The sequence below is a fragment of the Rhipicephalus microplus genome, unplaced genomic scaffold, assembly GCF_043290135.1.
Source record: "Rhipicephalus microplus isolate Deutch F79 unplaced genomic scaffold, USDA_Rmic scaffold_206, whole genome shotgun sequence".
NCBI classification, from domain to species: Eukaryota; Metazoa; Arthropoda; class Arachnida; order Ixodida; family Ixodidae; genus Rhipicephalus; species Rhipicephalus microplus.
This window is the reverse complement of record NW_027464777.1, coordinates 47,501-62,500: the sequence shown is the minus strand read 5'-3', so window position 1 is coordinate 62,500 and position 15,000 is coordinate 47,501. Positions and strand designations below refer to the sequence as shown.

Below are 15,000 nucleotides of genomic sequence, written 5' to 3'. Positions count from 1 at the left end.
CGCCAAGTACGGAAGGAACGGCGCGGAGAGGGCTCGAGACAAAGCTCGACCCTAAACCGCGCCAAGTACGGAGGGAACAGCGCGGCTAAGGGCTCGAAACAAACCCTAAACCGCGCCAAGTACGGAGGGAACAGCGCGGCTAAGGGCTCGAAACAAACCCTAAACCGCGCCAAGTACGGAAGGAACGGCGCGGAGAGGGCTCGAGACAAAGCTCGACCCTAAACCGCGCCAAGTACGGAGGGAACAGCGCGGCTAAGGGCTCGAAACAAACCCTGAACCGCGCCAAGTACGAAAGGAACGGCGCGCAGTAGGGGTTTAAAACAAAGCTGGTCCCAAAATCGCGCCAAGTACGAAAGGAACAGCGCGGTCGAGACTCGGAAGAAAAAGCTTTCAAAGTGTCGTAGCACGATGCACACTGCTGTTCGTGTGGAACAAACGTGACTACCGTGCTGTACGGTGGAGTTCTGTGCGCAAAAGCGGCGCGTGTGTTTCTAAGCACCACAGCGTTGTGTCAAAAAAGAGGTGCCTGAGAGAAACGCATGCGACTGCCGTGCTTTGCGGCATAGCACCGTGCGCAAAAACGGTGCGCATGCAAGAGGTGTCAGAGCAAGCGAACTTGTGCCACGAGCAACAGGTCACTAAAAGCCTATAGATGACGGTGTTGGAGGAAAAGAAAAATATCGAGAAAGCACTGCGGTGTGCCGTGCGTAGGGACGGGCGCGCGTGCCACATGCCGCCGAAATATGGGTGTCGGAGAAAACAGAGTGCCGCGCGTAACGAGGGGCGCGCGTGTTACAGAGAGATATGCCCAAACGCATGAAAGTGTACGCAGGTGTCCTAAGGCAGTTTTTTTTTTTTTTTCCTCATTTTGATGTCGCCCCGGCTGACGCGGTTTTCGTTTTTCCGTGCCGCCCCGGCTGACGCAGTTTTTGCGCCGCCCCGGCTGACGCGGTTTTTGCGCCGCCCCGGCTGACGCGGTTTTCGCGCCGCCCCGGCTGACGCGGTTTTCGCGCCGCCCCGGCTGACGCGGTTCGGACTTTGCACTTTTTGGCTCACCCCGGCTGGCGGCCCACTCACTCGATCGCCAGGTCTGTTTGCCCCGGTGGTTCCACCGCCAGGCTTAAGCGCGAACTTTTTTTGTTTGTTTTCTTTTGATTAAGCGCAAGCTTTTTTCTTTGTTTTCTTTTGATTAAGCGCGGGCTTTTTTCTTTGTTTTTTTTTTTTATTTCGCCCCGGCAGACGCGGTTTTTGCGCCGCCCCGGCTGACGCGGTTTTTGCCGCCCCGGCTGACGCAGTTCGGACTTAGCACTTTTCGGCTGTGCCTGGCTGGCGGCCCACTCACTCGATCGCCATGTCTGTTTGCCACAGTTTTCCCGGTGGTGCCGCACCCGGGCTCGCCCCGGCTGACGCAGTTTTCGCGCCGCCCCGGCTGACGCGGTTTCGTGCCGCCCCGGCAGACGCGGTTTTCGCGCCGCCCCGGCTGACGCGGTTTTTGCGTCGCCCCGGCTGACACGGTTCGGACTTTGCACTTTTCGGCTGTGCCTGGCTGGCGGCCCACTCACTCGATCGCCATGTCTGTTTGCCACAGTTTTCCCGGTGGTGCCGCACCCGGGCTCGCCCCGGCTGACGCAGTTTTCGCGCCGCCCCGGCTGACGCGGTTTCGTGCCGCCCCGGCAGACGCGGTTTTCGCGCCGCCCCGGCTGACGCGGTTTCGTGCCGCCCCGGCAGACGCAGTTCGGACTTAGCACTTTTCGGCTGTGCCTGGCTGGCGGCCCACTCACTCGATCGCCATGTCTGTTTGCCACAGTTTTCCCGGTGGTGCCGCACCCGGGCTCGCCCCGGCAGACGCGTTTTTTTTTTCTTTCGCCCCGGCTGACGCAGTTTTCGCGCCGCCCCGGCTGACGCGGTTTCGTGCCGCCCCGGCAGACGCGGTTTTTTGCGCCGCCCCGGCTGACGCGGTTTTTGCCGCCCCGGCTGACGCAGTTCGGACTTAGCACTTTTCGGCTGTGCCTGGCTGGCGGCCCACTCACTCGATCGCCATGTCTGTTTGCCACAGTTTTCCCGGTGGTGCCGCACCCGGGCTCGCCCCGGCTGACGCAGTTTTCGCGCCGCCCCGGCTGACGCGGTTTCGTGCCGCCCCGGCAGACGCGGTTTTCGCGCCGCCCCGGCTGACGCGGTTTCGTGCCGCCCCGGCAGACGCAGTTCGGACTTAGCACTTTTCGGCTGTGCCTGGCTGGCGGCCCACTCACTCGATCGCCATGTCTGTTTGCCACAGTTTTCCCGGTGGTGCCGCACCCGGGCTCGCCCCGGCTGACGCAGTTTTCGCGCCGCCCCGGCTGACGCGGTTTCGTGCCGCCCCGGCAGACGCGGTTTTCGCGCCGCCCCGGCTGACGCGGTTTCGTGCCGCCCCGGCAGACGCAGTTCGGACTTAGCACTTTTCGGCTGTGCCTGGCTGGCGGCCCACTCACTCGATCGCCATGTCTGTTTGCCACAGTTTTCCCGGTGGTGCCGCACCCGGGCTCGCCCCGGCAGACGCGTTTTTTTTTTCTTTCGCCCCGGCTGACGCAGTTTTCGCGCCGCCCCGGCTGACGCGGTTTCGTGCCGCCCCGGCAGACGCGGTTTTTTTGCGCCGCCCCGGCTGACGCGGTTTTTGCCGCCCCGGCTGACGCAGTTCGGACTTGGCACTTTTTGGCTGAGCCTGGCTGGTGGCCCACTCACTCGATCGCCATGTCTGTTAGCCACAGTTTTCCCGGTGGTGCCGCACCCGGGCTCGCCCCGGCTGACGCAGTTTTCGCGCCGCCCCGGCAGACGCGGTTTTCGCGCCGCCCCGGCTGACGCGGTTTTTGCCGCCCCGGCTGACGCAGTTCGGACTTGGCACTTTTTGGGCTGAGCCTGGCTGGCGGCCCACTCACTCGATCGCCATGTCTGTTTGCCACAGTCTTCCCGGTGGTGCCGCACCCGGGCTCGCCCCGGCAGACGCGTTTTTTTTTTCTTTCGCCCCGGCAGACGTGGTTCCCCCCCCCCCCCTTTTCGCTCGCCCCGGCTGACGAGGTTTTCGCGCCGCCCCGGCTGACGCAGTTTTCGCGCCGCCCCGGCTGACGCGGTTTCGTGCCGCCCCGGCTGACGCGGTTTTCGCGCCGCCCCGGCTGACGCGGTTTTTGCGTCGCCCCGGCTGACACGGTTCGGACTTTGCACTTTTCGGCTGTGCCTGGCTGGCGGCCCACTCACTCGATCGCCATGTCTGTTTGCCACAGTTTTCCCGGTGGTGCCGCACCCGGGCTCGCCCCGGCTGACGCAGTTTTCGCGCCGCCCCGGCTGACGCGGTTTCGTGCCGCCCCGGCAGACGCGGTTTTCGCGCCGCCCCGGCTGACGCGGTTTCGTGCCGCCCCGGCAGACGCAGTTCGGACTTAGCACTTTTCGGCTGTGCCTGGCTGGCGGCCCACTCACTCGATCGCCATGTCTGTTTGCCACAGTTTTCCCGGTGGTGCCGCACCCGGGCTCGCCCCGGCTGACGCAGTTTTCGCGCCGCCCCGGCTGACGCGGTTTCGTGCCGCCCCGGCAGACGCGGTTTTCGCGCCGCCCCGGCTGACGCGGTTTCGTGCCGCCCCGGCAGACGCAGTTCGGACTTACCACTTTTCGGCTGTGCCTGGCTGGCGGCCCACTCACTCGATCGCCATGTCTGTTTGCCACAGTTTTCCCGGTGGTGCCGCACCCGGGCTCGCCCCGGCAGACGCGTTTTTTTTTTTTTCTTTCGCCCCGGCTGACGCAGTTTTCGCGCCGCCCCGGCTGACGCGGTTTCGTGCCGCCCCGGCAGACGCGGTTTTTTGCGCCGCCCCGGCTGACGCGGTTTTTGCCGCCCCGGCTGACGCAGTTCGGACTTAGCACTTTTCGGCTGTGCCTGGCTGGCGGCCCACTCACTCGATCGCCATGTCTGTTTGCCACAGTTTTCCCGGTGGTGCCGCACCCGGGCTCGCCCCGGCTGACGCAGTTTTCGCGCCGCCCCGGCTGACGCGGTTTCGTGCCGCCCCGGCAGACGCGGTTTTCGCGCCGCCCCGGCTGACGCGGTTTCGTGCCGCCCCGGCAGACGCAGTTCGGACTTAGCACTTTTCGGCTGTGCCTGGCTGGCGGCCCACTCACTCGATCGCCATGTCTGTTTGCCACAGTTTTCCCGGTGGTGCCGCACCCGGGCTCGCCCCGGCAGACGCAGTTTTCGCGCCGCCCCGGCAGACGCGGTTTTCGCGCCGCCCCGGCTGACGCGGTTTTTGCCGCCCCGGCTGACGCAGTTCGGACTTGGCACTTTTTGGGCTGAGCCTGGCTGGCGGCCCACTCACTCGATCGCCATGTCTGTTTGCCACAGTCTTCCCGGTGGTGCCGCACCCGGGCTCGCCCCGGCAGACGCGTTTTTTTTTCTTTCGCCCCGGCAGACGTGGTTCCCCCCCCCCCCCCTTTTCGCTCGCCCCGGCTGACGAGGTTTTCGCGCCGCCCCGGCTGACGCAGTTTTCGCGCCGCCCCGGCTGACGCGGTTTCGTGCCGCCCCGGCTGACGCGGTTTTCGCGCCGCCCCGGCTGACGCGGTTTTTGCGTCGCCCCGGCTGACACGGTTCGGACTTTGCACTTTTCGGCTGTGCCTGGCTGGCGGCCCACTCACTCGATCGCCATGTCTGTTTGCCACAGTTTTCCCGGTGGTGCCGCACCCGGGCTTGCCCCGGCAGACGCGTTTTTTTTTTTTCTTTTCGCCCCGGCTGACGCAGTTTTCGCCCCGCCCCGGCTGACGCGGTTTCGTGCCGCCCCGGCAGACGCGGTTTTTTGCGCCGCCCCGGCTGATGACGCGGTTTTTGCCGCCCCGGCTGACGCAGTTCGGACTTTGCACTTTTTGGCTGAGCCTGGCTGGCGGCCCACTCACTCGATCGCCATGTCTGTTTGCCACAGTTTTCCCGGTGGTGCCGCACCCGGCTCGCCCCGGCAGACGCGTTTTTTTTTTCTTCGCCCCGGCAGACGTGGTTCCCCCCCCCCCCCTCCGTCTTTCTTTTTGTTTTTTTTTTTCGCCGCGGCTGAAGTGGATTTTCGGTGCCTCGACGCCCCGGTAGTCGCGGTTTTTCCGTTTCCAGCACGGCCCCGGCTGACGCTGCTCGGTCACAGTCGCCTTTTGTGAGGATTGCAGACTTCTTGAGCGCGGTGTTTTTTTTTTTGTTGTTGTTGTTGTTTTATTACGCATTCGCTCCAGCAGACGCTGTTTAGACTTTTTGTTTCCTCTTTTATCCTGCGACGAGGTGACGAGGTTTATTCGGTGCCCGCCCGCCCCGGCTGAAGTGATTTTTCTGTCCCGTGCCGCCCCGGCTGACGCGGTTGGGACTTCGCGTTTGTTCGGCCGCCACGGGTTTTGGCGCACTCGCTCGGTTGCTTGTTGTTGCCACTTGTTGCGAACCCAGGTTCTTGAGCGAGCGCGGGCGTTTTTTCTTCCTTTCTTTCTTTGTTCTATGTGTTAGCGAATCGGCCTTTAATATCACACGAGGACTCACAACAACAATTTTCAGTTGAAGTGTAAAAAATCTGCAGGTGTTGACGTAACTGACTTGCCCCGTACCCTTGAGTACATCCATGAAGTTCTCGTAGTACTACTAAATCGCATTATTCCAAGTGAGAAATTCCCATAAACTTGCAAACCTCTACACGAAAATCGTGCGCGTGATAAAGTTGAAAATTATCGTCCGATATCAAATGTGCCTTCTATAACACAAATTCTAGGAAAAAAAAAAAAAACACTTGTTCGCCGTTCTCTGCCGCCGTGACTGGCAGCACTCCGGCGAAGCGAAACGGGTCGATTCGAGCACGATATCGGCGTCTTTCGACGTGCTCGCCGGCGACCGTCGCACGAGTACGTCGCACGAGCGCGTCTGCCGGGGCGCCGTTTGCGAAGCCGACGCAAAGTGGGAACCGCCGCTCGGATGATCGCCGCTTTCGGCAGAGTGAGTGTTGGCACTCCGGGGAAGCGAAACAGCGTGAATGCGCCCACGAAATCGGCGTATTTTGAAGTGCCCGCCGGCGACCGTCGCACGAGTACGGTAAACCGCGTCAGCCGGGGCGTAGTTCGGGACGCCGACGAAAAAGTGGGAAGCGCAACTCGGATCTTCGCCGTTTTTGCAGGAGTGAGTGGCGGCCCACCTGCGAGACCAAGAAGCATCGATTCGTGCACGAATTCGGCGCCTTTCGACGTGATCGCCGGCGACCGTCGCTCGAGTAGGGCAAACCGCGTCTGCCGGGGCGGGCATCGGGACGCCGATGCGAAAGTGGGAAACGCTGCTCGGATGTTCGCCGTTTTTGGCCGAGTGAGTGCTGGCACTCGGGCGAAGCCAAACGGGGCCGATTACGGCACGATATCGGCGTCTTTCGACGTGCCCGGCGGCGACCGTCGCACGAGTACGGTAAACCGCGTCAGCCCGGGCGGAGTTCGGGGACGCCGATGCGAAAGTGGAGAACGCCGCTCGGATCTTCGGCCGTTTTGGAGAGTGAGTGGCGGCACTCCGGAGAAGCCAAGGAGCGCCAATTAGCGCACGATATCGGCGTCTTTCGACGCGCTCGCCGGCGACCGTCGAACGAGTAGGGCAAACCGCGTCTGCCGGGCGGGGTTTACGACGCCGACGCAAAAGTGGGAACCGCCGCTCGGATGTTGGCCGTTTTTGGCAGAGTGAGTGGCTGGCACACCGGCGACGCGAAAGAGCGCGAAAGCGCCCACGAAAGTGGCGTATTTGGACGTGCTTGACGGCGACCGCTGCAGGAGTACGAAAAACCACGTCAGCCGGGCGAGCGACCCACGGCGGTCTGGGTGCTTATCGCTGCTATTATAGGGGCACCCCGGCAGACGCAGAAAAAAAAAATTTTTTTTCGACCTTCTTTTTTGCTGGTCGAGCTCGGGTAACCCAGGTCGCAATGGGAGCCGCGCACGAAAGCGGCGTCGCGAGACGCGTTCGCGGTCGCTAGTCGCACGAGCTCGGCAACCGCCGTCAGCCGGCGCGGAGTTCGGGATGCCGACGGCTAAGTGGGTACCGCTGCTCGGATGTTCGCCGTTTTTGGCCGAGTGAGTGCTGGCACTCCGGCGAGCGAAACGGGGCCGATTCGGGCACGATATCGGCGTATTTCGACGTGCTCGCCGGCGACCGTCGCACGAGTACGGCAATAGCGCGTCTGCCGGGGCGAGGTTTGCGATGCCGACGAAAAAGTGGGAAGCGCCGCTCGGATCTTCGCCGTTTTTGCAGGAGTGAGTGGCGGCCCTCCTGCGAGACCAAGAAGCATCGACTCGCGCACGATATCGGTGTCTTTCGACGTGCCCGCCGGCCACCGCCGCACGAGTACGGCAAAACCGCGTATGCCGGGGCGGGGTTGGCGACGCCGACGCAAAAGTGGGAACCGCCACTAGGATGTTCGCCGTTTTTGGCAGAGTGAGTGCTGGCACACCGGCGACGCGAAAGAGCGCGAAAGCGCCCACGAAAGTGGCGTATTTGGACGTGCTTGACGGCGACCGCTGCAGGAGTACGAAAAACCACGTCAGCCGGGGCGAGCGACCCACGGCGGTCTGGGTGCTTATCGCTGCTATTATAGGGGCACCCCGGCAGACGCGAGAAAAAAAAATTTTTTTTCGACCTTCTTTTTTGCTTGGTCGAGCTCGGGTAACCCAGGTCGCAATGGGAGCCGCGCACGAAAGCGGCGTCGCGAGACGCGTTCGCGGTCGCTAGTCGCACGAGCTCGGCAACCGCGTCAGCCGGCGCGGAGTTCGGGATGCCGACGGCTAAGTGGGTACCGCTGCTCGGATGTTCGCCGTTTTTGGCCGAGTGAGTGCTGGCACTCCGGCGAAGCGAAACGGGGCCGATTCGGGCACGATATCGGCGTATTTCGACGTGCTCGCCGGCGACCGTCGCACGAGTACGGCAAAGCGCGTCTGCCGGGGCGAGGTTTGCGATGCCGACGAAAAAGTGGAAGCGCCGCTCGGATCTTCGCCGTTTTTGCAGGAGTGAGTGGCGGCCCTCCTGCGAGACCAAGAAGCATCGACTCGCGCACGATATCGGTGTCTTTCGACGTGCCCGCCGGCCACCGCCGCACGAGTACGGCAAACCGCGTATGCCGGGCGGGGTTGGCGACGCCGACGCAAAAGTGGGAACCGCCACTAGGATGTTCGCCGTTTTTGGCAGAGTGAGTGCTGGCACTCCGGCGAAGCGAAAGAGCGCGAATGCGCCCACGAAAGTGGCGTGTTTGGACTGCTTGACGACGACCACCGCAGGAAAACGAAAAACCACGTCAGCCGGGGCGAGCGACCCATGGCGGTCTGGGTGCTTATCGCTGCTATTATAGGGGCACCCCGGCAGACGCAAAAAAAAAAAAAATTTTTTTTCGACATTCTTTCTTGCTCGTCGACCTCGGGTGACCCAGGTCGCAGTGGGAGCCGCGCACGAAAGCGGCGTCGCGAGACGGCTTCGCGGTCGCTAGTCGCCACGAGCTCGGCAACCGCGTCTGCCGGGGCGGAGTTCGGGACGCCGACGGCTAAGTGGGAACCGCCCGCTCGATGTTCGCCGTTTGTGGCCGAGTGAGTGCTGGCACTCCGGCGAAGCCAAACGGGGCCGATTCCGGCACGATATCGGCGTCTTTCTACGTGCTCGCCGGCGACCGTCGCACGAGTACGGCAAAGTGCGTCTGCCGGGGCGGGGTTTGCGACGCGTACGCAATAGTGAGAACCGTCGCTCGGATGTTCGTCGTCTTCGCCGAGCCAGTGCTGGCACTCCGGCGAAGCCGAACGGAGCCGATTCGGGCACGATATCGGCGTCTTTCCAACGTGCTCGCCGGCGACCGTCGCACGAGTACGGGTAAACCGCGTCAGCCGGGGCGGAGTTCGGGACGCCGATGCGAAAGTGGGAAGCGCCCTGCTCGGATCTTCGCCGTTTTTGGAGGAGTCAGTGGGCGGCCTCCGGTGAAGCCAAGGTGCGCCCATTCGCGCACGATATCGGCGTCTTTCGACGTGCCCGCCGGCCCACCGTCGCACGAGTACGGCAAACCTCGTCTGCCGGGGCGGGGTTGCGACGCCGACGCAAAAGTGGGAACCGCCGCTCGGATGTTCGCCGTTTTTGGCAGAGTGAGTGCTGGCACTCCGGCGAAGCGAAAGAGCGTGAATGCGCCCCACGAAAGTAGCGTATTTGGCGTGCTTGACGGCGACCGCCGCAGGAGTACCGAAAAACCACGTCAGCCGGGGCGAGCGACCCACGGCGGTCTGGGTTGCTTATCGCTGCTCTTATAGGGGCACCCCGGCAGACGCAGAAAGAAAAAAAAAAAAAAATGGGACATGGCGTGCGTCACCGTGCGGCTTCGCAGCGTTGCCGAAGTCGCCGAGCCCTTCGACTGAGCCGAACGGCGGACAGGGAACGTTGGTCGGCCGTTCTAACCTGTCGGTGCCACGCCGAGACGTCGTTAAGGAAAACCGCGTCGTGGGCCTCTACGACGCCGTCGAGTCGTTGTACGTTTGGTGTCCAGCGTGTCGGCGGCGAGTAGCGGGACACGTCGTTCACGACTTCGGTCTTTCGCAGTCGACGCGAACTTGCGGAGAGTCGTGGTGCCTCACGTTTTCGGCAGATTCCGCGGCGGAATTTTCCCGTGCGTGCGCGCACGCACCTCGGTGCTGTGCCGTCAGCGTAGTGTTGCACAAACTCGTGGCCTACCCAAGGTTGCGGTACGTTTGCGGCCGTATCCTCGGTGGGAATTTCGTGAGTAGGGTCGCAAAATTCTACGACCTCGGCGGGTTTGAGAGCGACGTAGACTTGTGGCACGCTCAACGTGCCACACGTTTCGGGGCACACCCGCGTGAAATTTTCTCGAGTACGCTCGTATTAGTGCCCAAGGAGGTCTGGGTACTTATCGCTGCTATTATGTGGGGGTTCTCGTGAGCGGCGTACGCGAAAGCGACCGGGTGTCTGATATGCGGCGGGCTTCGGCCTCGTCAAGTGTGTCCTCGGTCTGCTCCAGGGGAATCCACGGCAGTCGTCTGCAGCCTCATCCGCTTGATGCGTTAGGGGCTGGTTGTCGGACGGTGCCGTTTTACCACGATATCGAGGTGTGTTCCGTGTCGTCCTCGGGCGATTCAGATGCGAAAGCGCCGAAGACGCGGGCGTGACCCGTCGTCTGGCGGCTTTGCAGTCTCGGCTCCGTTGCTAGTTCCGGCCGGTCCACCGACAGTGCAGCGGCTTGGGCAACCCGCACGGCGCGACCACCGAGTCGATGCAACGAAAAAGAGCGAGCATGAACGTGCTTCTTGCCGCACGGCTCCCACTCGTCTTTCGGGAAGGTTGTGCCGTAGCGAGCTCGAACGCCGTCATCTCGGAGTGCAAAATAAGCGTGTTGGGGCGCCTGAAGGTGGCCTCCGCCGCACACAGACTGCGTCCGGCCCGCCGAAGGCGAGGACGGACGCGCAGTCGAACGATTACCTGGTTGATCCTGCCAGTAATCATATGCTTGTCTCAAAGATTAAGCCATGCATGTCTAAGTACATGCCGAAATAAGGCGAAACCGCGAATGGCTCATTAAATCAGTTATGGTTCCTTAGATCGTTTCTTCCTACTTGGATAACTGTGGCAATTCTAGAGCTAATACATGCAGTGAGCCTGGAGCCCTTTGGGTAACGGGTGCTTTTATTAGACCAAGATCGATCGGGTTTCGGCCCGTATTGTGTGGTGACTCTGGATAACTTTGTGCTGATCGCATGGCCACGAGCCGGCGACGTTTCTTTCAAGTGTCTGCCTTATCAACTTTCGATGGTAGGTTACTTGCTTACCATGGTTGTTACGGGTAACGGAGAATCAGGGTTCGATTCCGGAGAGGGAGCCTGAGAAACGGCTACCACATCCAAGGAAGGCAGCAGGCGCGCAAATTACCCACTCCCGGCACGGGGAGGTAGTGACGAAAAATAACAATACGGGACTCTTTTGAGGCCCCGTAATTGAAATGAGTACACTCTAAATCCTTTAACGAGGATCAATTGGAGGGCAAGTCTGGTGCCAGCAGCCGCGGTAATTCCAGCTCCAATAGCGTATACTAAAGCTGCTGCGGTTAAAAAGCTCGTAGTTGGATCTCAGTTCCAGACGAGTAGTGCATCTACCCGATGCGACGGCTCGGACTGAACATCATGCCGGTTCTTTCTTGGTGCACTTCATTGTGTGCCTCGAGATGGCCGGTGCTTTTACTTTGAAAAAATTAGAGTGCTCAACGCAGGCGAGTCGCCTGAATAAACTTGCATGGAATAATAGAACAAGACCTCGTTTCTGTTCTGTTGGTTTTTGGAATACGAGGTAATGATTAAGAGGGACGGACGGGGGCATTCGTATTGCGGCGCTAGAGGTGAAATTCTTGGACCGTCGCAAGACGAACTACTGCGAAAGCATTTGCCAAGAATGTTTTCATTGATCAAGAACGAAAGTCAGAGGTTCGAAGGCGATCAGATACCGCCCTAGTTCTGACCATAAACGATGCCAACCAGCGATCCGCCTGAGTTACTCAAATGACTCGGCGGGCAGCTTCCGGGAAACCAAAGTATTTGGGTTCCGGGGGAAGTATGGTTGCAAAGCTGAAACTTAAAGGAATTGACGGAAGGGCACCACCAGGAGTGGAGCCTGCGGCTTAATTTGACTCAACACGGGAAAACTTACCCGGCCCGGACACTGGGAGGATTGACAGATTGAGAGCTCTTTCTTGATTCGGTGGATGGTGGTGCATGGCCGTTCTTAGTTGGTGGAGCGATTTGTCTGGTTAATTCCGATAACGAACGAGACTCTAGCCTATTAAATAGGTGCGGGGTTCCCAGCACCTTACAACCTTCTTAGAGGGACAAGCGGCTCCTAGCCGCACGAAACAGAGCAATAACAGGTCTGTGATGCCCTTAGATGTCCGGGGCCGCACGCGCGCTACACTGAAGGAAGCAGCGTGTCTTTATCCCTGTCTGAAAAGACTGGGTAACCCGTGGAACTTCTTTCGTGATTGGGATAGGGGCTTGCAATTGTTCCCCTTGAACGAGGAATTCCCAGTAAGCGCGAGTCATAAGCTCGCGTTGATTACGTCCCTGCCCTTTGTACACACCGCCCGTCGCTACTACCGATTGAATGATTTAGTGAGGTCTTCGGACCGATGTCCGGCGCGGCCTTTCGGTTGCGCCGGTCTGTTGGAAAGATGACCAAACTTGATCATTTAGAGGAAGTAAAAGTCGTAACAAGGTTTCCGTAGGTGAACCTGCGGAAGGATCATTAACGGATTGTGAAGGGTGAGCGCCTCAGCTGCGTCTGCGCCCGACACTTTCTGCCGCTGACCCCGTTTGGACGCGGGGTCGGCTTTTCCCCACGGGGCTGCCTGAATGTGGAGCGGCACCCCGTGACAAATTGTTGCGCCCAGCGGACGCCAACACCGCGACCTTGGACGGTCGGCCAGGTGGCGGACGCGGGTACAAACGGCGCAACGCACTCATAGGTCGGCTTTCGACCCGCCACTGCACCGTGGCTCGAAGCGCTCGAAATGCGCGACCCGACCGCTGCGGGACCGCCTAGTACTGTAAACAGGAGCGGCGGAGCGCGAACGGCGAGTCGTGGTTACGTCGGTAGAAGGCGAGGCTGCGCGTTCCCGAAACGCCAGCCGAGTGCCCTCCCGACCGTTCGAGCGTGCAAGAACGAGACCCGACAATCGCGCGGCGACTGCCAAGTACGAGAGGAACGGCACAAGCGTCGGCGGTCGGTCAAGGAACTGGCGATGTGACGGGTCCGCTGTGCACCAGTGCATACCGTCCCGCCGTCCGCGGCAAGCGCCTCCGCGTCCTCGGGTGACGGAGGCTGCCGGTCGGTTCTTGCAGGCGAGGGATCTCGCTGGCACCGGTTCGCGTTGACGCGCGGCCGGTCATGGCACGGCGATGCGACGGCCGAGGTGCGCAGTACTCGATGGAGGAACCGCACGCTCCGATGACCGTCCCGCCCTCCGCGGCGTATGCGTACCGACCGTAATGGTTGCAGCAGCGCCGGCCGGCTTTTGAATTCGCCACACGAAACACGGTGCGAGATCGCGGTTAGGGGAGCGTCGACGTTGCCAGGCGTTTTGCTTGCTGCCGAGGGAAAGGCGGCACGGCCACGTCGCGCTCGTCGCGATTAGCGGGTCTGCGCGCTTTGGGAAGGTGCCGCAACGACTTGCCGAAAGAGGAAGCACGGAAGAACGAGGGACTTGGACGTCCCGACAATTGAACGCACTTGCGGCCAGGCCCTTGCTGGCTTCGTTCTTCCGCCTCGAGTAGGCTCGTACGCGGCTCCGGCGCCGAAAGTGGTCCTTGGCACCGACTTCGGTGGACGTGGGAAGTGCCGCGCAAGTACGGCGCGCCTGGCTCCACCTGTTGGCTAAAGTAGGCAGCCGGATCGGCATTTTGGTGTGCGGTGGCAAACCGTGGATGCGAAAAAAGCTTGTGCGATTTCGTGGAACAAAAAGCGGGGGTCCCCCTTTTTATGCGGAGGAGACCGACCCGCCTGCCGTGGTGAACCGCGACGCCACGGTAAAAACGGGAGAGGCTTGTCGATGGGACCGTGCATCCCGCGCTCCACGGAGGCCGGGAGGCGGCCGCCCGAGGAAATGTGTAGCCGTCGAGGCCCGCATCTGCGTGCACTCTTATCCAAATGGGTGTACCGCAGGCATTTTCTGGTTAGGCGGGCCAATGAGAGCGAGCACACAACGATACCTACGGGTCCGGCTTGGAGAACCGGCTTCGACGCCTCCCGAGTATTTATAGAGGGGTGGACCACGAAAGCACTCGCAAGTAGCGAAAGCGAAACGCCGTCCGAAACACACCGTTTGCTCGATTTGCGGCAGCCGAAAAAGGCGCGGCAGAGTTTTGGAGTCCAAGCGTGCGCTGAAAAGCGCCCTTCTTGGCCACTGTTTGGCCGAGTGCCAGAAACGTTTGGTTTTGACTGTACGGAATTGAACAAACACTTTTTCACGACTCTAAGCGGTGGATCACTCGGTTCTCGGGTCGATGAAGAACGCAGCCAGCTGCGAGACTTGGTGTGAATTGCAGGACACACTGAGCACTGATTCTTTGAACGCACATTGCGGCCTTGGGTCTTCCCTTGGCTTCGTCTGTCTGAGGGTCGGATCACATATCAAGAGAGCCTTCGGCGCACAAGGGAACGTGAGCCGTCGACTCGTTTTGACCGCGTCGGCAACACGGACAGCACGCTGAACACCTCACAGCGAGCGCCAACAGCGGCCACTCAAGGGCGAGACGGTGGCGACCGTCGTGCCAGAGCCCAACCGAAACGGGGGCGACCGACTGCATTGAGGATGTGGCACCTCGTTGAGACCGCCGCAGGACTTCGAGTCGGAAGGAAGCCTGCAGGGAAAGTGCGGTCGAGGTTGCGTACTCCTCTCTGCGACCGGGCGCGCAAGAGCTGCGAGAGCCACGGACGCGCAACTTTAACGCACGGTAAACACGAGGAGCGAAAGCCGGCCAGCAAAGCTTCTCCAGCCGTGCGCAAAGTGCGCGAGATCGCAGCCTTGCGTTGCGCTTGTTGCCCTCGAAGTAAGCAGGGTGTCCCGTAGACCGGGCGCTCGAACACGCTGCGGGGCCGTGCCTCCTCCAGGCTTTGCCGCGCGAACAGGGAACGTTCGCGCGCAAAGCGCAGGGAGGTGAGGAGGCTGCGCCCGACGTTTGCGGTTCGCTGCGTACGCGGTTGATGCGGAGAGCACGGCGCGACGACTTGCCGCGAAGCGGAAAAAGTCTCCCGCACGAGTTGGCGAAACGTTGGCGAAGCTTAAGGCGTTCTCGTCGTAGTCCGCCGTCGGTCTAAGTGCTTCGCAGTTCCCGTCCCGTTCAAAAAACTGGGCCACTCCAGTTGGGGCGGGGGCGACGCTACACGAGACGATGCCTCTCGCCAGGCTGCGTGGCTGCCCTTGCGGCGGCGGCGACTGGCCTCGGCGGTGTTTGGGCTTTCGACACGGTCGTTTATCA

The 15,000-nt window shown here is 61.3% G+C and overlaps 2 non-coding genes across 2 annotated transcripts; both read left to right on the top strand.

Moving 5' to 3' along the window:
- Window positions 1-10,456: 10,456 nt before the first annotated feature.
- On the top strand, window positions 10,457-12,271 carry LOC142792180 (small subunit ribosomal RNA). The gene has a single exon (XR_012890723.1). It is a non-coding gene; the product is annotated as a small subunit ribosomal RNA (ribosomal RNA).
- A 1,719-nt stretch (window positions 12,272-13,990) lies between these two features.
- On the top strand, window positions 13,991-14,143 carry LOC142792166 (5.8S ribosomal RNA). The gene has a single exon (XR_012890710.1). It is a non-coding gene; the product is annotated as a 5.8S ribosomal RNA (ribosomal RNA).
- Window positions 14,144-15,000: the final 857 nt, after the last annotated feature.